The sequence below is a fragment of the Alligator sinensis genome, unplaced genomic scaffold (assembly GCF_000455745.1).
Source record: "Alligator sinensis unplaced genomic scaffold, ASM45574v1 scaffold720_1, whole genome shotgun sequence".
NCBI classification, from domain to species: Eukaryota; Metazoa; Chordata; order Crocodylia; family Alligatoridae; genus Alligator; species Alligator sinensis.
In genome coordinates this window covers 1,399,611-1,422,165 of record NW_005842026.1, presented here as the reverse complement: position 1 = coordinate 1,422,165, position 22,555 = coordinate 1,399,611, and the positions used below count along the sequence as shown (strand labels likewise).

General features: G+C 41.6%; 1 long non-coding RNA gene across 1 annotated transcript in view; it reads left to right on the top strand.

The window, feature by feature from the left end:
* The window catches only part of LOC112550072, a 58,269-nt gene extending 39,040 nt beyond the window's left edge, over window positions 1-19,229 (top strand). The window contains exons 3-4 of the long non-coding RNA XR_003093735.1: window positions 16,866-17,031; window positions 18,710-19,229. This is a non-coding gene — a long non-coding RNA (uncharacterized LOC112550072). The remainder of the gene's footprint in view (window positions 1-16,865; window positions 17,032-18,709) is intronic.
* The last annotated feature ends 3,326 nt before the right edge of the window (window positions 19,230-22,555 follow it).

Genomic DNA, 22,555 nt, shown 5'->3' with positions numbered 1-22,555 from the left:
AGGGAAGGTATAGAGTCATTCAATTAGCTCTTAAGGCAAGGGACCACCCACCACCAGGTCTGGAAAGCCCTGAGGCAGCCTCCCTTTTATAACCATAAAATACACCAAGAAATGGTGGGTGAGTGAAGGGGAGATTGTTCCCAGAGTGAGCAGGGTAAAAGGGAATTTTGGGGGCCTCTAGGGATGTCATAGATTGTAATTCATAGATTGTAAGGGGCTAGAAGGGACCTCACAAGATTATCAGGTCCAGCCCCCCTGCACTAGGCAGGAAAGAGAACTGGGGTGAGGTGACCCCAGCAAGGTGACCATCCAGTCTCCTCTTAAAAATGTCCAGGGTAGGTGATTACACCACCTCTGGAAGAAGTTTATTCCACAGTCTGGACACCCTAACTGTGAAGAAGTTTTTCCCAGTGTTAAGCCTGAAACAGTGTTCCAGGAGTCTGTGGCCATTATTCCTGGTTTTCCCCAAGAGTGCCCTAGTGAACAGTTGTTTCCTGAGCCCTTGATGTATTCCCCTGATGTAGTGGTAAGCTGCTACCAAGTCTCCTCTCGGCCTTCTCTTTTTTAGGCTGAAGAGACCCAAGTCTCTCAGCCTTTCCTCATATGGCTTGCCTTGCAAGTCTCTAATCATATGGGTGGCTCTTCGCTAGACTCAAGCTTTTCCACGTCCTTGTTGAAGTGTGGCTTCCAGAACTGGATGCAGTATTCTAGCTGCAGTCTCATCAATGCTGAGTAAAGCAGAAGAATCACTTCCTTGGTTTTGCTTGACATGCATCGATTGATGCATGCCAGAGTATTGTTTGCCCTGCTGGCTACATCATTGCACTGATGGCTCATGTTCATACTATGGTCTATTATTACTCCTAGGTCCCTTTCAGTCATGGTGGTCGTCAGTTTGGTGCAACTGAGCCTGTAAGTATGTTGGAGATTCTTCGTCCCTATATGGAGCACTTTACACTTCTCAATGTTGAACTTCATCCAGTTCCGATTCGCCCAACTTGCCAGCGTGTCTAGGTCTGCCTGTATCTGCAGCCTATCTTCAAGTGTGACCACACTCCCCCATAACTTGGTGTCATCTGCAAACTTGGCCAGTGAGCTCTTCACCCCCATATCCAAATCATTGATAAAGATGTTGAAAAGCCCTGGACCAAGCATGGACCCCTGAAGGACATCACTGGCCACTTTTCACCAGGATGACACAGATCCGTTCATTAGAAATCTCTGGGTCCTACCCTGTAGACAGCTTCCTACCCACCTAACTGTTGAGCAGTTAAGCCTGCAATCCTCCGATTTTCCCATGAGAACATTATGGGATACCAGATTAAAGGCCTTTTGGAAGTCTAGGTATACAATGTCAACCTCCTCTCTGTTATCTAGGTGGCAAGTTACCTGGTCATAGAAGGAGATGAGATTGGTAAAGCATGACCTGCCCATGATGAAGCCATGCTGGCTGTCATTCAGAATCCTACCTTCTGCAAGCCTATCACACATAGACTCCTTGATGATTTTTTCCAGGATTTTCCCTGGGATAGAAGTCAGGCTACTTGGCCTATAATTGCCCATGTCCTCTCTCCTTCCCTTCTTGAAGATGGCCACAACATTGGCCCTCTTCCAGTCTTCAGGGACCTCCCCTGAGTGCCATGAGTTTTGGAAGAGTTTTGCCAGAGGTACCACGATGACTTTGGCCAGCTCCTTCAGCACTCTTGGATGAAGTTCATCCAGTCCTGCTGACTTACAAATGTCTAACTTTTCTAACTGATCAATGTCAACAGTAGGAAAATGGTCATTCCCATCATTCTCATTCTGAACCTTATCTAGTGTGATTTTCCCCTTCATCTGGTAAAATAACAAAGGAAAGTAGTCATTCAGGAGTTCAGTTTTCTCCTGAGTGTTGGTAACTAGCTGTCCTGAGTTGCTAAGCAATGGGCCCAAGCTTCCATTTGTTTTCTTCCTGTTCCCTACATACCTAAAGAAGGACTTCTTATTGTCCTTGATTTTTGTTCCTAGTTTAAATTCAGTTGCCGCCTTAGCCTTTCCAACCTTCTCCCTACAAGTATGGGCCATTGTTGTATAGTCCTCCTTGGGGACTGTCCCAAGTTTCTGTTGTTTGTATGCATCTTTCTTCTTTTTCAAGAGGACCAAGATATCCCTATTACACCAAGAGGGCTTCCTAGCCCTTCTGCTACCTCATCTCCACATGGGAATGGTCTTTTTGTGCTTCAAGGATCATGTCCTTGAGGAACAACCACTCTTCATGTACTCCTTTCACCTTTGGTCCCTGGTCCCACAGCGCGTCCCCTACTATTGCCCTGAGCATGTTGAAATTTTGAAATTTTGAATTCCAAAACTTCAACCCTGCTAGCAGATTTTCCTGCTTTGCAATGGATAGTGAACATGATGGCCTTGTGATCACTGTCACCCAGGCTACCCTCTGTATTCAAGTTGCTTACCGGATTATCTCCTTTGGCCAAGACCAAGTCTAGGAGAGTATTACCTCTGGTTGGCCTGTGCACTTCCTGAGTCAGGTAGAGCTCTTCGATATAGGTCAGGAAGCAATGCGACCAATCCAACTTAGCACCTGGGGATGGCACCCTGTCACACTGCACATGGAACATCTAGGGTGTTTCAACTGCAAAAGAAAAACATACAGGCAATGGAAAAAATGGGTAGGTCACCAAAGAAGCACACAAGAAAATAAGAATCTGCAAGAACAAAATCAGACAGATAAAGAATGTGGTACACCTGGCAAGGGAGGCTGAGGACAAAGAGAAGAGGCTCTGTAAGTAGGGATCTCTGTAAATCATGCTGTAAGTGCCCCCTTCAGCAGCTCCTTTAATGTTTTCATTTTTTCGTTTGCCCCCCACCACTCCTGATTGGTGGAGGGGCCTTGCCAGCCAGGCTGCTGTTTTAATTATGCCATGGTTTTCGCTTCCCTAGAGATCAGTCACAAACGGCCCAGTCAGTGGAGCCCCTCTGCCAATCAGGGGCAGTGTGTCAGCCAGAAAAGAAAGACCAAAGAAGGTGTGGGTCTACAATGAAATAGCCTGGGGAACTCTTGACAGAAGATGCAAAGAAGTTAGAGCTACTTAACAGCTACATGATTAGTCTTCATAAAAAACTAAGCTGTAGCCAGACACCTAATAAGGATTATTTGGATAAGGAAGGGGCAAGCTGAGTGATGAGATAACAAAAGAGACAGAGCTTTTGATGGATCTGAATGAATTCAGAAGGAGGGAAAAAGAGAGAAAATGTGGCAAAGAAAAAGGGAAGGAGAAAAGAGAAAAGGAGAAAACAGGGAAAGGGAAGAGAATGGAGAGGGTGGAGGCTAGGTCATGTGAGTATGTAGGTGACTTATAAGTCTGATCTTTGCTTTAAACACTCTGCTGCAGTGGGGGCAGGAGAGCAATGAGGACTGGATACAGGAGGTTTTTGTTTTCCTGGCCACGTGTTTCTTCATTGCTTCTGCCATGCGTTGCTGTCCAAAAGCCAATGCTCCGTTCTGGATTTGGGACCTCCAGGATGGATGGTCGCAAGCGATTTGCTCCCATGACTCTGGGTTTATGCCAAAACTCCTTAGGGACACCTTTAGGGTGTCCTTGTACCACTTCTTTGGTGTTCTGCAAAAGTGTACTCCATTTGACAGTTTGCCATAGAAGACTTTCTTTGGCAGGCAAGTGTCAGGCATTCTTGAGAGGTGGCTGGCCCATCTTAGCTGTGCCAGTTTCAGCAGGGTATGAATACTGTGGGGAGTTGAACTTCTGAGCACCTCGGTGTCCAGAATCTTGTCCTGCCACTTGATTTTTAATATCTTTCACAGGCAGCACAAATGGAAGTGGTTTAGTTTTGCGTCATGACGCTGGTAAATGGTCCAGGTTTCACAGGCATAAAGTAGGGTCTGAAGGATGATGGCTTTGTAAAACTTTAGTTTTGTCAACATTCTGACGCCTCTGCAGTCCCAGACGACTTACGGAGTCTGCCAAAGGCCATGCTAGCTTTCGCAAATCTTGCATTGACGTCATCATCAATGTGGACACCCCAGGAGACTGTGCTGCCTAGACAGGCAAACTGGTCGACCATTAAGAATTATTGGCCTTTAACTGAGACGTGTTGTTCTTGGGGTTTTGTGCCAGGTGCAGGTTGAAACATCACTTCAGTCTTCTTTGTGTTAGTAGTGAGTCCAAAGTTGTCACAGGCTGATGAGAATATGTCCATACATTGTTGCATGTCAGCCTGTGAGCCTGCACATAACGCATAGTCATCAGTGGAGAGGAAGTCACAAAGTGTGGCTGTCTGGACTTTGGAGCTTGCTTGGAGCCTGCTCGGGTTGAAGATGTCTCCGTCAAAATGGTATCTGATCCCCATACCAAGGTCATCATCTTGGAAGGCATCTGACAGCATAGCAGAGAATACCACGCTGAAGAGGATAGGTGCGAGCACACAACCCTGCTTGACGCCATTTGTGACTGGAAAGGGGTCAGAACATTTAGCATTCACAAAGACATGCACCACCATGCCACTGTGGAACTGTTGAACCATATTGATAAATTTTTCGGGGCATCCGTACTTCTTCATGATTTCCCAGAGGACTTTGTGGTTCATCATGTCAAAGGCTTTGGTTAGATCGATGAATGTGAGGAGAAGGTCGACATTCTGTTCCTGGCACTTTTCTTGAAGCTGCCGGACTGCAAACACCATGTCAATGGTTCCACATCCTTTTCTGAAGCCTCATTGACTCTCAGGAAGTGGGTCGTTTCAATGGTCAGTCAGCCAGTTGAGGAGGACTCTCGCGAGTATCTTTTCAGCAGTTGAGAGGAGGGAGATGCCCCTGCGGTTGTCACAGAGTTGGCGATTTCCCTTTCTCTTGTACAGATGGATGATGGAGGCATCCTTGAATTCTTGGGGGACTACCTCTGTGACCGCATACTTTAGAAGATCTCGGTTAGTTTCTCCATAAGGTCATGACCACCTGATTTTAGATCTCTGCTGGAATCGTGTTGGCCTCAGGAGCTTTGCCACTAGACATTTGTTGTATGGCCTTTTGGACTTCTGTGATTGTAAGTGGAGCTTCAAGCAAGGTACTGATGGTGATTTGAGGCAGCCTGTATATGGCGTCCATGTTGAAGGGGGATGTCTGATTGAGGATGGTGCTGAAGTGTTCAGGCCATCTCTGGAGGATCTGGGCCTTGTCAGTTAACAGTGATTTTTATAGTTTAAATAAATTGTTATATGCAGTTTTAATGAAGACTCAACTGGTCACCTCAATCTGACTGGTGGGGTAACTGAATCCCCATTTAATCAGTAACCCTGGTTTAAACAGTGACACAAGTCTAACTGGTGACCCCAGTGATTTTTTTTTGTGGCTTGATTCCCTCATTGTGGTACAGTAGGACAGGGGAATTGACGCAATGCTAAAATGTATAGATATTTAGAATTTATTCTATTATAGTGATGGGAGTACTAGTAGGCTTCCAAATTTCTTTAAAACTGTAAATATATCAATAAAACATTGTGTTCAACTGATGCCATGTACACAGCACTCTTTCAATTTAATCATAGATTTGGGGGGTTTTGTCAGAGAATTTGTGATTTTTTTAATCAGAGAAAACCAGGATCCCTGCTGATCACCAAAAAGCGGCATGGATTTAATAAGAACCAATTGTGTCAAACTCGACCTTCTTCTTTGACAAAGTAACTACCTGGGGTGGGGGGTAGGGAAGTGTGGTCTGAAGAAAATGCTATGGATATAGTGCATCTGCACTTCAGCAAGGCTTTTGATAAGGTCCTACATGACCTTCTCATATATTAGAGAAATGTGGGCTAGACAAGACAAGTAGCTCAAAAGCTAAGCAAAGGATAATTATAAATGCATCCGTGTCAGAATGGCAGGAGGTTTTGAGTGGAGTCCCATAGGGGTTTGTCCTGGGTCCAGTGCTGTTCAACATATTTTTTAATTATTTGGATGCTGGCATAGAAAGCTTATTGACCGAGTTTGCAGATGACCCCGAACTGGGAAGGGTTGCAGACATGTTGGAGGACAGAAGTGCAATTCAGAAGGATCTTGACAGATGGGAAAGCCAGGCTGGAGCTAACAGAATGAAGTTCAATGCTGACAAATGCAAGGTGATATACCTCAGGAATAATAATAATTAAAAAAAAAAACCTGGCTGGCTGGCAGCATTAGGGAGAAGAATCTGGGATGCTTGGTAGAACATGGACTCAGTATGAGTCTGCAGTATAATGCAGCCACACAAGGTGAATGAAGTTTTGGACTGCATCAATAGCAGCGTTAGGTGCAAGACATGGGAAGTCTCTCTCTACTCAGAACTGGTTAGACATCATTTAGAGTACTGTGTGTAGTTTTGGGCTCCACATTTTTAAAGGATGTGGAGAAATTAGAGAGGCTGCAGAGGTGGGCAACAAAAATGATGAAGGGCTTAGAAGGCAAATCATATGAAGAGAGGTTGAAGGATATAGGCATGTTCAGCTTGCAGAAATGATGCTTAAGAGGGGACATGATAGTAGTCCTTCAAATACCAGAAGGGCTGCCATGAAGAAGTGGGAAAATATATTTTTTCTTTTGCCAAGAGGGTAGGATGTAGACCAATGGCCTGAAGTTGCAGTTAAGTAAGTCTAGCTTGCAGATCAGGAAAAAAACTTCTTCACTGTTAAAACAGGAAGGCAGTGGAATAGACTGCCTATTGAAGTTGTGAACTCTCCATCATTGGAGGTGTTCAAAAAGAGGTTTACAGGCTTTGTTCAGGGATGATCTAGGTGTAGCCATAGATAGCTATTTTCTACTATGGGTATTTCTCATGCATCTAGACTAGGTTGGTAGCTGTACAGGGTTGGGAGAGATTTTTTTTTTCTTTTCTGCTGCTACATTTTCCTTAGAGGCATTGGGTGTTGGCTGAAGTCAAGGCTAGGAATTTTGCCTGGGCTGCGCCAGTGCTCCTGCTGGGACTTAAACCTGGAATTTCCTTGCTAGAGGGTTTTGCCCTTCCATTTAGATCAGACTGATTGCCATATTTGGGGTCAGGAAGGAACTTTACCTCATCATCAGATTGGTACTGTGGAGATTTTTCCTTCCTCTGTAGTAAAAGTTCTGGTCCTCTACCTGCGATCTCTTGAGTACATTTTGACAACCTCTGCAGATGCAGGATGCTGGCCACTGTGGTCTCTCTGCTTTACCTGTAGCAGATTAGGGTGTTATGTCAGGGTTGACTGTGGTTTTGCTAGGAGGTTAGACAACAAATTTGTATAGGATGGTTTGTATAGGGATGATATTGCTTCTGGCAGGGGGTTGGACTCGATGGTCTCCAGAGGCCCCTTCTAGCCATACTTCTCTATGATTATACACGCAGGGAAATTCAAGGTTTCCTGTGGTGTCATGGTTATTGTGTTAACAGACCGCAAAAACTCTTGATCAAGTATGAAATGTGACAGGAACTCATTACTGATTTCCCATATTTTATAGCTTCTTATCAGTACTATGAAAGAAGTTAATTTAACAATCTACAGCTAACATCCAGCTACTGAATCAAAATAAACTCAAACATAGAAGGCCAATTTGTTTCTTTTTTTAAAGTAAGCACAGAAAACGAAGGGTTTTTTGGTACATCTTAGGAGGATGTGCTTTGTGATCAGTACACTTGATACACAAATTCAAGTTAGCCTATTATTCTGTTGTAAACATCATCTCAGCAGCCTATTTATATACTCACATCAAGCTCATCACTGTGATATCTGAATGCCTTGAAAGAGTTTAGGCACTTGTAAGAAAAATAAAAAATATCAAAGGACAAGGAAAAACAACAGGATTGAAGAAATAATTACAACATTTATCTTTTTATATTGTATCTACTAATCTATCCCTTAGGTGAAAGTTGCCTTAGATGCTGATCAACAGGGATCCTGGTTTTTTCTGTTAAAAAAATGCAAAATTCTCTGATTAAAAAAAAATTAAAATCCAAAATTTTCCAGGACTAAAATGAAACACCACTATATCTATAGGTATCAGTTGAACACAATGTTTTATAGTTATATTTACAATTTTAAAGCCATTTGGAAGCCTACAAGTACCACAATGATTATAATAAAATAAATTCTAAATACCTATATATTTTGGTGTTTGATTTTGTTTTTTTATCATGGAAAATCAGAGCTCCCCCTGCTCCCTTCGTTCACTAGGATGCAGGTCTAGCTGTGGCTGTTCCCCCTGCTGCTTTGTGGCAGCCCTGATATGCCAGTGCCCCTCACTCCTATGCCAAAGTGCCCCCCATCCCTGCCAGTGTAACCCACACCCCCCTGTCCTGTCACCACCTACCCTGCCAGCATGACCTGCAGGCAGAGCTGAACTTAGAGTGACCTTGAATAAAGTTTGGGAAGAGAGGTTGGGTTGGGTTAGGTTGGCTGGGACGGAGAGGGTACACTCTAATTTGTCAGAGCCAGGAGATAGAAAGGGGGATGGATTGTTGTGGGGTGGAAGTGAGGAGGTAGTTTTTTTGTACCTTCTTATCTTAATATTTTATCCTGTTTTTATATTTTTTGTCTCTTACTGTAATATACCCTGAGCCTTCTTTGGGCTAATAAATCTAATGAAATAGATGCCTAGCTCTTCAGGCTGCAGCAATTCTGAGGATGCTGAGAACTGGAATCTAGGGAATTTATTCATCTCTAATGTTAGGTGGCAGATGAACAGTTTCTGGATCCTAGTTTTAGACTTTAGTGCTTAAAGTTTGTCAAAGGCTGTGAACAGATATAACTTTAAACCATTTTAAAAGCAGGGCCGCTTGGGTTTGTCTATATGCTATGTAAGTATTGTGTCTGTCTGCTCTTATACTGATACAAATGAGTTATACCACTATAACTTTAAACTGAATGAAAGAGGTATAAAGTTATAGAGGTTCTGTTCTACTTACACAAGTATATAAAACAGTTGACATAAGTGTTACATGCCTGTATAATTTGATGCCAGTATGAATGTTAGGTCTTTCCACAACATAAGACTTGTTTTTAGTATTCAAGTACTTTTTTGGGTCTGGCTGTAAGTGATTTGTCAAGTTTGCACAGCAAAGTAGTAGCAGTGTTAGAAATATTGCTCATAACTCACACTCCTGCGCTGTAACCAACAGATAGGTTACTAAAATCTGCCTGAGGCTTTTTACATTTTTCCTTTATAGAATGATCTGCAAGGATTAGCCTATGTGACATACAAGGCTGGAAAGGGTGGATGTGGCAAATGGAAAAGGATCAAGTTGCTTGTCCTCAGGGACACCAGGGTGAGAGGTTTTGACAGCTGGCAGAGGATTGCACTTTTTTTTTACTGCTTGGCCTTAACAAACTGAATATCCAAGTCACATGTATATCCAGGTACAGTCACCAACACAGGCACAAAAACAGGATTCTATGTGGCAGAACACATGACTAGATTGTTTCTATTAGGCATTAATTGCCCATCAGAACTCATGCCTAAATTATATCATAGAAATTAAGGGCTGGAAGGGACCTCGAAAGATCATCAAATCCAATCCCCCCTGCTCTGGGCAGGAATACTGCTGAGATCATACACATTTATAATGGGCCAGATTATGTTTCCTGTGAAATTAACAGTAAAGTTTACATTTATTTAACTAAGGATCTGATTTTAGCCCAACAGAGAATAGGTCTGTGGAGAATTATCATCTTGCTGTGCAGCATTTCCTAGAAAAGTGAACTGACAACTACACAGTCAACACACCAAGCTTCTCTCAAAGGTTATTATCTGTTTCATTTAACATTTCAGATTGTGTGATCATTCCAAAACATTAAATAAATTAGGTAAAGCCAAAATAGAAAAATATTAACAAATACTATTTTTTCAATGTTAATAAAGAAAGGGATGGATGGGAAGACTAAGCAAATGGAAGGTTGGGGAAAAGACCAGGCAAAAGAAATCAAGCTGGAGAAGTAGGGAAAATTTTAGAAATGAGGTATTTATCCATATGTGTTCTATACAAAGAAAACGTTTACATAATACTCCATAGGTAATACTTATCTCCCATTAGTACCCAACACATATTTTATAATGGTGATGCATCATGCTGGAGAGGCTGTGGAAAAGCGGTGGCAGTTGTGCTCAGATATTCTATTCAAATATTCTAGCTGGAAATGACCAGCTAGCTACCTGTCTCTGTTGTGTTGGTGATGATATTCTTCTGGATCCACTTTGGTTTGCCTACTGAATACCTCAGTTCAGGAAGTTTACTTTGTGCAGAATTACAAGTTTATAATTCTCTTGTTTTTAGCTGCTGCATTATATATTGTTCAAATCACAGTAAAAAATATGGTACACTAAAATATGAAATATCCCATCCCAGTGATGAAGAAACTGTCTTATCAGGTTAGATTATTAAAAAAAAGAGACAAAAAAGGGGTAGATTTTAAGAAGTATGGTTTTCATTTCTTACCTACACAGTGGACAAAATATCACCAGCCGGTACACCAGTCGCTAGCCAGATTCTTTAAATATTAATGATTTTTACTGAATGTTATATTTAAATATATGTAATCATTATGTTGATAGTACAGATGATAAGTGATAAGAATTGTTGTACATTAATTCCTTTGTAAAGATGTAATAACTTCAGCCTCATACAATACCTGTATATTACTCCTGTGTTGGAGTTTTGTTTCTCTAGTTGCCTGAAGGCAGTGCAGGGTGGCTCCTGAGAGACCACTGTATTTACTCAAATCCAAGATACGTTTTTTTTCACTGTACAACATGGAATGGGGGAAGCCTTGTATTGGATTTGGATACTGGCTCAGGACAGGCAACTGCTGTGGCTGCAGCTCCAGCTCTGGGTCTGGCTCCTTCTTGGGTTAGGGCCTGGGGCTGGAACTGGGGCTGCAGCTGCTGCCTTACTGGGGCTGGGGTGTCTTGTGTGGTGGGAGAGGAGGTGCATGGCATGGGAGAGCATCAGGGAAACTATGAGTGGGGGAAGAGTGCCTGGTAGACAGCAAGTTGGGGCTGAAGAGTGCCTGGTAGATGGCGCAGTAGAAGGGGAGCTGCTGCAGCTCAGGTGCCAGAGCCAGAACCATACCAACATTGTTGCCTGCCCCTGACTAGGGCAGAGTTGCCTCTGCCACTGCTGCCCATCTTGGGCCAGTTCTGGGAGCAGAGGCCAAGCCACAGGGGGCAGCTGAGGGGAGGCAAGTGGTGGCCAAGTGGTGGGGATAGCAGGCAGTGAGGGATGGGCAATTGACCAGGGGGCAGGCACTAGGAGGAGCAGGCAGTGGGGGAGCAGGCACCCTGGGGGGTAAGTGGTAGGGGAACAGGTGGGAACAAGGTGCAGGGGCACAAGAGGTAGGGTTCAGGCTCCAAACTCCCTACTGCTCCTTTCTCCCCATTGTGAATTTAAGCTCTCTCTCCAATAATTAAATTCTTTACAAGGGAAATTATAACAAATTGTAAATTTCTATATATAGAATCTAATTATTCAGAGATCATCTTAAATTCAAAGTCATCTTGGATTCAGGTAAAAACAGTAATTGGTTCAGAGAGACCACCTTGCCCTGCCTTCTGCCTAACTTTAGACTAACATAACTATTCTCTGTACTCATAGATGCTTGAGTTTAAGAAGAAGAAAAAAAAACCCTTTTTTTTAAACAATGAAAACAAATCATACTTCAGTTTTCAGAACATGATCTACATGATTAATGTGTCTCTTGGAATTCAGCTACTCCCCCAAAATACTGATTAATTCAGGTCAGGCTCATTCTAAATTATACCTATCAATGTTGGTATATCTTTCAAATATATTTATTATTGAATAAAAGTTCTTTGTTCTCCTGATCTTGGAGACTCTCTTTCTCTGTAACTTCACCCCTTTATTCGCTGTCATAATCATCCTGCCTTTCAGAAACAATGGAGCACATAGGAGCTTCACAGGAGGAGAGAGATGGCTTTTGTAAATTGGAATTCATGGAATGTACTCATTTTTGGTTGTAGTTATTGTATTTGAGATTCCGTGGAACACAAATAAATATCACAGTATGGTATTTTTGCTAAAAAATTGCATTTTGCCTTATTACTAACTATCCATCATCTAAATGTAATTTCCCAAATTATTTTGTTAAAAAGTCATATACATTTGAAAACTAAGAAATAAAATAACTCCAGAGCTTGATTTATTTCAAAATACCCTTCATGGTTGGAATGTGATTTATTTTGACTTTTGTGGTAGAGGGAAAGTCCCCAAATTGAAAAAGTAATTGGGTAGCAATTAGTCAAGTTGTTTAATGAAACAGAATTAATATTCCATGCACACTTCTCTCATTTGAGAAGATTATTGTGTTCCCTTTTCAACCTTATTATGGATGAGATATTGTAAATAAGGAAGGCATTAAAACTGAACAGAAATAGTAGTATTTCTATTTACTATTCATCAAGTACTTTGTTCTCCCTATTCTATTAAAGAATGAGGGATGTCAGATCTTCCAATACACAAAACAGAGTCATGATCAGAAGAAGTTGGCAGATTCATGAGGGGGTAGCAATGTAAGAGAGCAGCTGACTAGTAGCAAAACATTCTTCGATTGTTTTAGTCATCTGCTGTATATTTGAAGTGGCAGAGAAATTAAGAGAAAAAAGCAGGATTGCAAAAAACCATTGTAAAAGCCTGTGCTGTATTAGTTATTCTGTGCACTGATTAAAACTATTTTGTTGTATTTTTAACATAGAAAAATTCAACATTTTTATAGTACAAAAGGCCTGATCTATCCAAAAGGAGTCTTTCCTTCTGGTTCCCAGAAGTTTCTCAAACTTCTTTTACTTAGAGCAGAAGAAGGTATGTCCTATTTTGAGTAGAAAGTATATCACATTTTCATGGATACAGTGTTGCATAATGCATCTGCAGCCATGTCTTTCTTCAGAGGGCTACAGAAAAACCCTGGCTCCAGGAAAGTAAATGGGAGTCTTGCCATTAACTTCAAATAGGCCAGGATTTCATCCTATGATTCTGCTCAGACTTACCTATATATATTATACTTTGTAACAGAAAATTATAGTGTAGGATTCACTGAGCAAGAACTAATATGAAATAAAAAGATCATCAAAAGAAGAGTATGCCTGAAATAACTGTAGCAAAGAAGAAGAAAAAAAATCACATAATTTGTGCAGAGTACACTAGGGTATATTTATTTGATCTGCTTCTGCAAACCCACATTCACATAAGCAGTCCCTACTTAAGTGAGAGGCAAGGATTTTTGTGGATGAGCTTTTATTAGATCAACTGTATAGCAGGGAAAGACATAGAGAAGCTTTCAGGTACCACAGTGCCCTTCCTCAGGTCTCTGGTAGAGAAGCAGACACAGCACAGCTAAATAGCAAATGGAACAAGGGCTTGTATAAAACTCTATGTGTAAAGAAAAACAGGATACAAGGGAAATTATTAGGGAGCCGACAAATAAGAGATGCAATAGAAACCTGATAAGTGAAAGAGCAAGATGGGTCAGGAGGGTTGTTATCATTTATGAAATGCAGAGATTAGCAAGTATCAATTAGATTATAACGGGCCATGAAGTCATCATCTATAATACGTCCCTAGTTTTTAGTGTCCAATAGGCTAATTTTTGTCCTCAAGCTTGTCTTTTGAGAGTGTTTTGTTAAGTTCCTTTGAGCAGCAGAACTGTGAGGTCAGATGGGCATAATAATCCACAGATCATACACATGTGTATCCCAGAATGTGGTATACCTCATGCAGTTCACCAAATGACTTATTGGAAACAATGTGGGTAAAACCAGACAAAAACTATGCACCAGAATGAATGATCACAGAATAAAAGACAGAGACACTAGAACACAGGCAGGAGAATAGTTTTTTTCACAGAAAAATCACTCCCTAACTTTCATTTGTAATTTGGCAGCACCTCCTCAGGTTTGTGTTTGCTAAACTGAACATGTTAGTTTTCATTTATTTTAAGATGTGATTTAGACTATAACTAGGACTTGGCATAAGAGTATAGAACTCTGCAGAGTTGCCTTAGTATCAGTGTCCAGAATCCTGGATAGAAATGCAGAAACTTCTTTTTGCTGACTCACTCCAATGTTGGATCAGGTGAATCCTTTAAGTGTACTGCAGCCCTTATCTTGAGAAAAAGAGCAACATGTGTGGACTCTTCTCGTTACGGGAAGCTAGCCAGTTCCCATATAGGTATAAATAACAATCCACACCACTCTTTTTTCCAACTTCAAGACTTATGTGATGAGCCTTACAGGACCACCGTTGCTTTACATATGATTTAGCAAATATTTGGCCTGATCCTTTTACCCTAACTTGGCTTTGGTGCCAATATTACCATTGATTTCAATGGGAAGTTTATCTATGTAAATTTTATGTGATAAGGGTGAGAGTTTATTTAATAACTGGTGAGGAAATATCCATGTCGTGTATGTGTGAGTGTTTATATTTATTGATAACCACACATATAAAGGTCATATTAACCTTAATGTTATAAAATCTCCTATTTGCTTCCAATTTTCTTACAGCATAAAGAGTTACCTTCAGAGCATAATCTTGTAATTATAGTAATGCTATACAATAAAGGCAAACTAGATGCCCCAAAAGTATCTGAATTTTTATATAGCCTTCCTTGTTGCATTAAAAAGACTTATAAAAATACTCTTTGAGTTTTAAACACACAGTATATTTTCCAACTACTCCTTGCGAGCAAAAATTCAGCTTCTTTCTTAAAAACCAACCTTTCTTTGAGTGTCTGATATCCTTTAATATTCTTCTGGGAACTTTTCCCAGAATGCTTTCCTCCCACCTGTTCCTTTAAACTTGGAAGAAACAAGCAGCTGTAGCGCTATAGCTGTTACTCTGTTACTGTTGTAGCTTATTCTAGCCTTACTGATAGTGGGTAAGTAGATAAAATATTTTCAAAACTAGTCTATTATTAAAAATCAGTATGACCAATTATCATAATTATTTTATAATGTTTCATAGTGGCTAAAAAAAAAAAAAAACCCCCCCCCCCCCCCCCCCCCCCCCCCCCCCCCCCCCCCCCCCCCCCCCCCCCCCCCTGCCACAGGCAGGAATGAATGCTGGGGTCACAAGACCCCAGACAGGTGATCATCCAACCTCCTCTTGAATTTGCCCAAGGTAGGGGCGAGGACCAATGTTAATTACTTCAGGTAAACCAAACCTCTTAAATTCAAACTTCAGCTTCATCAGCAAATGGATTTAATTTTGAGAAAATACTTGTTTTTGTAACAATTAGTTTTTAAAGTGTTTGAGATTTTTGTTTCAGGGGAAAGAATATCTGCTCTGTTTAAAAAAAACAAAACAACCCGCCCCCCCCCCCAACCCCTGTTTTGGGAAATGATGCTTTATTACCTACATTTGTTGTCAGATCTAAGTTGTTAGTATTTGATGGTTCCATGTCTTGGCCATCTGAATCATCCTGGTGTGGTGTTTGGAATTTGACCAGTAATCTTGTAATCAAATGAAGAGTGGCTCTGTTATGTGTGTTTTAGTTAGGTCAGCTGCATGCATTGCAGTCGCACAGTGTTTGCAATCATCTTGACTAATGTCATAATATTTTTCCACCACCTCTCCCAAGGCATATTTAGCACCTTTTTTTTTCTTTTATAAAAAAGAAACCCTCAATTATAGCTTTAAAAGAGCCAGGCAAATAAAACCCACCCTTTTTCTACACTCCAGTATCCCCAAGGCATTTGAAACTGCAATGTATTGGCAATGTCTAATTATCTAACAGAAAGAAATCAAGGAAACCATCTTATCCCCAATTCTCTTCTCTTCTCTCCCCACCCCAAAAATCAATGTGCCTTTAAATAGAAATGCTTGATTTGTCTGAAAGCAGATGGGGGGGGGGGGGGGGGGGGGCGGAGTGAAAACAACAGTACACCTTCTTCATGCCCTCTGTCCCCAGGAGCCTTCTCTGGTATCTGCTGCTCACAGTCCCCTTCTTGTTCACCTGTGATAACTATAATCTCATCCTAGCAGCTCCCAAAGCTTCACTCATTGATTTTTTTTTTCAATAAGCAACAGAAAAAAGAGGGTTTGTTAGCAAAAAAGAGGGTTTGTTAGCAAAGATCGTTCCTTCCTCTTTTTCACCAGACTGGTACCTGTATTGAAATAATGCATTATCATTAACAAATCCAAGAGAATTGGTACCCAAATCTGTATAGCCCATGTTGGCTGATGATGAAGCTAAGGACATGACTACCTCAAGCCTCCAGCAGAGGGTGTGGGGGTGCTGCTGTTGCATTGTATTCTGTTGCACAGGACTCAAGGCTTCTCTGTCACTGGAGTACAACAGCCAGGGTCTTGGATCCGAAGCCAAGATTGGCTCATTACGATGAAAAAATGAAACTAAATAACTGGCTAGCCCACCCTTCCCATCTCCTGCGTATAAATTGAAAAATTGCTCTCTTGAATGTTTTGCTTTTATTTGTACACTGCAAAATGCTACACATTCTATGTTTTTTCATTTTCAAATCCCTGAGCCGATGTAAGATCCCTGGCTAAATTTTTGTTTAGTTAATTTTGCCAAATAAAAAAAAGAACAAATATTATGCTAGTGAAACCTCTTGTGATTTTAAGTATCTGGCAGAATTCAACAAGTTCTTTATTTGATTTTTTTTTTTCCTTAGGAAAAAGTTGATGATCCTACAGACAGTCAAGCTTTTTAAACAATCATGTGCAAGCATTTTTCATTTTAGTCTTAATCCTTTTTTTCTTTTGTTTTCTTTATTTTAAACTCCTAAGTATGTGTTTATTTATGCTTTTTGTCCTTTCTTTTGGACGAATTTGGCTTCTGAATTTTATTTTCTTTGAATTCTTCCTATCTTGTCTTTTTTTTAGTACACCAAAAGTGTGCGCAACCTTCCTCAGGATGATGTAGACTCATAGAGTGAAATGTATCCATTGTGATAGTGCCTGTGAAAACCCCGTAACAAAGTAGAATTGCTTCAGTTCTGGGACAAACAACCAAGAGGACTTTACAAATATTAAATCACATGATGCTGAAGTAAGTAAAGTATTATTCCTATTTTACAGATGGGGAAACTGAGACTGAGATGGGTGACTTGCATAAAGTCAATGGCAGATGTATAACTAGAATGAAGATCTCTGAACTCTGTCTTATGTTTTAACTATTAGGAGTGCTGCCAGACTTGCAGGCTCCTGCTCTAACTCCTGGCACTTTACATAAAGTGCCATGAATTAGAATGCCCCCCCAACAGATGTGCACTTGCAGGAGCCCATGGAGCCTGCCTGCAGTGGAAGAGCTGCTTCTCTTCCCTTGCCGTGCCCCCACTCCCAGCTTGGGGGTTTCTGCAGGAAGAAAGGGAGGAGGAGAGGGAGTGAGCTACCAGCTGGGGTTTGCCTGGCCTAAACTGGAGGGGGGATGTTGGAGGGAGAGGTTGTGGGGGAGGGTGAAAGGGGTTCCAATCACCTAGACCTACCACAAACTTCATCTGAGGAAACATGAGATCCCTAAGGCACTCCAAAGTGGAGCACCTTCATCCGATTTGGGTTAACTTGTAAAATTGGCCACTTTAAAAGCACTCTGCAGCTGTGCATGTGTGTCATGGCTTTAGAGCGCTTTCAGGGGGCTGATTGCCTGACAAATGAAATTTCCGACTGCGTTCTAGATGAAGCTATACCGCACTGTAGATTTAATATTTCATGTGTAAGGTAGATTTCATTTCTGTATTACCTGTGCAAAGTGTATGGATAGATGGGTGAGTCAGGAAAGGGGTAGTGGTTTAACAAAGGTGTTCAAGATTGCATGGGTACAGCTGCTCTGGGTCATACTGCCCTGATAATAAATGGAGAAGATGGAACAGAATTGTCAAATCATACTAGCCCATGGAGGAGACTCAACAACTGAACAAGTAAACTGAACAAGTTCTGCTATTCTGAAGCACAGAAACATAGAGAAATGAGAGGGATGAGCGGTTTGTTCTTACTTAGTAGAGCCACAATTTTGCCATGGAATCCTTCAGCAGCAGCATGCCTTCATATGAGCACTACCAGGGGAGGGTTGTGCCGAAAGGCTCATTTAAACTAGTGACTTTAGCTGAATAAACAGAGTGCTCTCTGGGTCCCAGGTGCTTATGGATGAGGAAAAGAGTGATTGATTGTTCTATCACTCATGCTTGCTTAAATCAGTAAATATAAGTAAAATAAGTATCTTAACATAAAATTCATTGTTTCCTTTAATTTCTGTGTAAATATTATTGCCTATGGATAACCCATATTTAAAACTAGTTTATTGGCATACTCAATTTTCTGCTTTCCACTAATACAATATCAGCCATGCCCCACAAAAAGCCAATGAAGAACATATTAATGTTTGTAGAATATATTTTCAAGAATCCTATATTTTATGAGAAATTTTTGATCTATTCAACTTTTAATTGTTGCACCTACTGATGTTTATATAACGTCATGTTGTATATTGTTTTATGGTCCTCTTTGCTTAATTATGCTTAATACCAATGAAAAATAACTCTTCCTGACTAGTTTCTTTACAAGACCACCTAGACAAGTATTTTTACTTTGTTTAAAATGACCAATATGCACCACTGCTGGGAAAGAATCTCTCCAATTTCTCCCCAAAATAATTGATCTATGTAAACCCAAACACTGAACTATGGAAAACGAATTGTTTACTAATAACAGTTTTTGTTTGCATACAACAGCTCAAGGATTCTTGTGAATTTTCTTTGGGAATGGCAAAACATGCAAATGTCTGAAAGATGGAGATAACTGTAATTGTATATTTAGCAAATAATATAAGCATGTAAAATAAAAAATGGAGAGTGAAGGAAGGAGAACAATATGCTACTTTCCCTGGCTTGGGGCAGGTATGTTTAATATAGGAGGCCAATGTTTTGTCCTCTGGTTTCCACTGCTTGTAAGTAAGTTTGCAATATTGTGGGCCTATTAATAAGTAAATAAATACATTTAAGTTATCCATATCAGAAATTAAGCAACCTTTCTGTAATATATAAAAATAAAAATGTAAATGCTTTGTACTTGCAATTTTCCCACTTTCTCTGTGTTATGAGATAGTAATGAATCAAATCGTGTAGTAACACTGCTGTAAGCATTTTGTCCACTAATTATATAACCAAGTTGTATGGTTGTCAAGCTATGGCAATCTGAGGGCAATTTCAAAAAGAACAGAGGGAATTTTCTATATCTCATGGAAAAAGTCATACAGCAAATCTCTGTATCATAAAATTCATATGCATACCTTAGTAAGTGGCCTTGTATTTCACGCAAAAATAAAGGATGCTCCTTGCAAAGGACTGAGACTTTGCAGATCTGCTGCAGTGTAGTTATGTTAGAGAAGAAGACAGAATAAAGATTAATTATGAAATAACTGTTGTAGATTTCATATTCCACAGATGACAGCAGCGCACATTTTATAGGAACTTTTTGCTTTGCACTTACAAGTTATGGAAAGTAAGCAATGAGAGAAATGCAAAGGTGATTAAAAAAAAGTACTAGATTTGTGGGAGGGACATGCGTGTTTTAGTAATCTTTTCTATCATTTATACAGCACCAAACAAAATTACAGTCCCAAATTCCCAGAAGCACAGGGAATCAAGACATGAACTGCTTTTGTCTAGCTACCCAAGGCGAGAGAGGGAGAGGGAGGGGGAGGGGGAGGGAGGGAGGGAGAGAGAGAGAGGGGTGTTCATGTGCTTTTGCTTTCTCTTGATGTCATGCTGCCTGAAAGGGAGATGGAGCTGGCCTATGAGTTGCACAGTTTGCAGTTAGCGTTGAGCACTGACCACTCTAGCCTTTTCAGTCTCAGAGAGTAGCAATGAGTGGGACCCGTAGGACATTTATAATGGAGAGAGAGGTAGTTGGCTGTGTTAATCTGAAGTCAGGCAGAAGGCAGGGCAGGGTAGCACCTGGTTGGAGATTAATTGGTTCAGAGAGGCATAAGCTTTCATAGGCAACAACCTACAGTACTTTGTCATGATCCAAACTAGTTAGTCTTTAAGGCAGTGATTCTCAACCAGGGTATAGCAGCCTGGGGTGCCATAAGATAATTTCAAGGGGGATGTGGGGTGTCATGCAACGTTTGCACTGTTGGGTATACAAACAAGATTGATGATGAAAACCCTGAGATTTCAAATAGGAATTTATAGTGTTAAAAACGTCCTGACCGGTGGTGGCTTTTCTGAGTTCTTTGCAACAGAATCGCTCTATTATTTTTCTGTACTTGAAAAAACAATTGAAAACTAAGAGCTGGCATTTTCTGAGGGGTACCTTGAGTTTTTAACAAGGGGTACTTTGACTCTAAAAAGGTTGAGATCCACTGCTGTGTGGTGACACCATGCCCTGTTTTCTACCAACATTTATAATGTTCATTGGTTCAAGGAGACAGTAGGACCAAGAATCCTGTGGAGTGTATGAGCTTATCAGGTGGCAGTGTGCAACTCAGGTGTGTCTTTCAGGGGGCCAAGTTGTTGCCTTCTGCAAGAGTGGTCTTTGGTGGAGTTTGTATGTAGGATAATTTTTACTAAGCTTAACATAACAAATGGATTGGTGTACAAATTAACTTGGGGCATGTGTAAATTGCTTCCTGAGGGCACCTCCCTTGAGCATTCCCTTGCACTTGTTCCCACTCCACATGTGCCAAACCCAGAAATGAGGCAGTGAAGCCATGCTTGAGGGTACTTCTGCCACCAATCCTTAGCTACGTCTCCGGTGTACTTGAGAATAGCAATAAAAGATGTCCTTGGCATGGCTTTATTCACTAAAGTTTATTTGCTCATTTCTAGGTTTGGTGCATACAGACTTGGATTGGCAAGCTCCTTAGGAGTGCTTGGGAGCACTGTAGGCATATTGCACAAGCATGTCAGGTAGGATGCTTTTTTAAAAACATTATTTAGACAACTTTTTCAGCTAAATTCTTACAAATGGTTTTAGGAAGCCATGGTTCCTAAAACCATTCCTTACAATGGTTTAAAGATTGTATATTTTCAAAATTAAATTAACAAAAAAACCTCATAAAATTTTAATGGGAAAAAAATTTCAGATATCAATTTATTATTTTAATTTTCTCCAATAAAGCAAAAGGTGATGAAAATGCTCTAAGTTATAAACCAAAAGGAAAGGAAAAGGCTCCAGAAACTTGGGAAGTCAGGCAGATTCAAAAGGTAAACTATTAATCCCATATTTATTCAATTGTAGGACCTGGTTGTTCTGCCCCCATTTCCCCATCTTAGAATCACATATGGGGCAAGTGGGCAGCAGGCCACAGCTGTGTCTGTGTAGGCTCCAGTCCCTTCCTCTGCACATTGCTTTCTCCCTCCGCCCCATACAGCCTCTGCTTCCCTGCCTGCCCCTTTCCCTCCACCTTTTACTTTTGCTCCAGGAGCACCAAGCACAGCCCCAGCTAGTATAGCAGTGGTGCACAGCTGCTACAGCACCTGGGCTGGGGCTATACTCCATGCTCAGTGCGCCAGGCTAGGATGGGGTTGGAGTCTGCCTTTGTAGAGGAGAGTTGGGGAGCAGAGGCTGGGGGCAGGAGTGGCCTTGAAGCTGCTGGGTATGGGAGTAGGATGTGGGACAGAGGTAACACAGGGGCAGGCACAAGCTGCTTGACTGCCCCACACCACCTGCCTCCCTGCAGTGGTAGGAGGAATGAATAAAAGATGACCCTCCAATAATTAGATTCCATACATGGAAAATGATGACAAATGTATTAATTTTCCATGTACAGAATTTAATAATCAGAGGGCCATCTTTGATTCAGAATCGTTTGCATAAATGCAGTAATAAAACAGTAAGATTTACAGAGGTAGGCAGTGGCATTAGCAATTTAAAGGAGGAAGAGGTCTAAGTCGATGCAGCCTCCTGGTCTGGGCAGTCTTATTTCAGTTTTTCAAGCGTCTTATTTTGGCGTAGCTCAAGTCGGGACATGATTTATGGTAGTGCAAGGGCGATGTTGCAGCCAGGGTGGTCCACAAACCATGCGAGAGGCAAGGATTTTTTGGAGCAATGTCTTTTATTTTCTTGTGCAACTGGGATGAAGTTAGAGGGGCTTTCGAAGGCGAGGTGATCTTCCTCAGCAGCTCGGGACACTGTTACGCCACAAGGCAGCCACCCCGCAAACCCTTTGGGGACATTTAACCCCCGCAATCAAGTTAATTTAAGATAAATGTTTTTGGGAGATGTGGGGTGAAGGTGCCTACAGCCTCCTTGGAAGCTCTTGCTGCCCGAGGGCGGCTCTTGCCACCGCAGGAAAGGGGAGCGGGCCCGGGGAAGGGGATGCTCCTGCCTTGCAGCAGGGGGCGGGCGGGACAACGGCGCTCCCGAGCCGGTCCCGGCGGGGCAAAACTGGGCCCCTCGCGCGCAGTCCGCGGCCGCCAGATGGTTGGCGCGAAGGCGGGGAAAACCTCCTTACGCACTCACGTCATCACGGCGCTGCCGCGCGCCGGCCCGACCTCCAGGACAGCGGGAGGCTGTTCTTGCAGCGCATGCGCAGGCGGGTGGGGCTCGGGCTCGCGCTGAGCGCGGCGGCG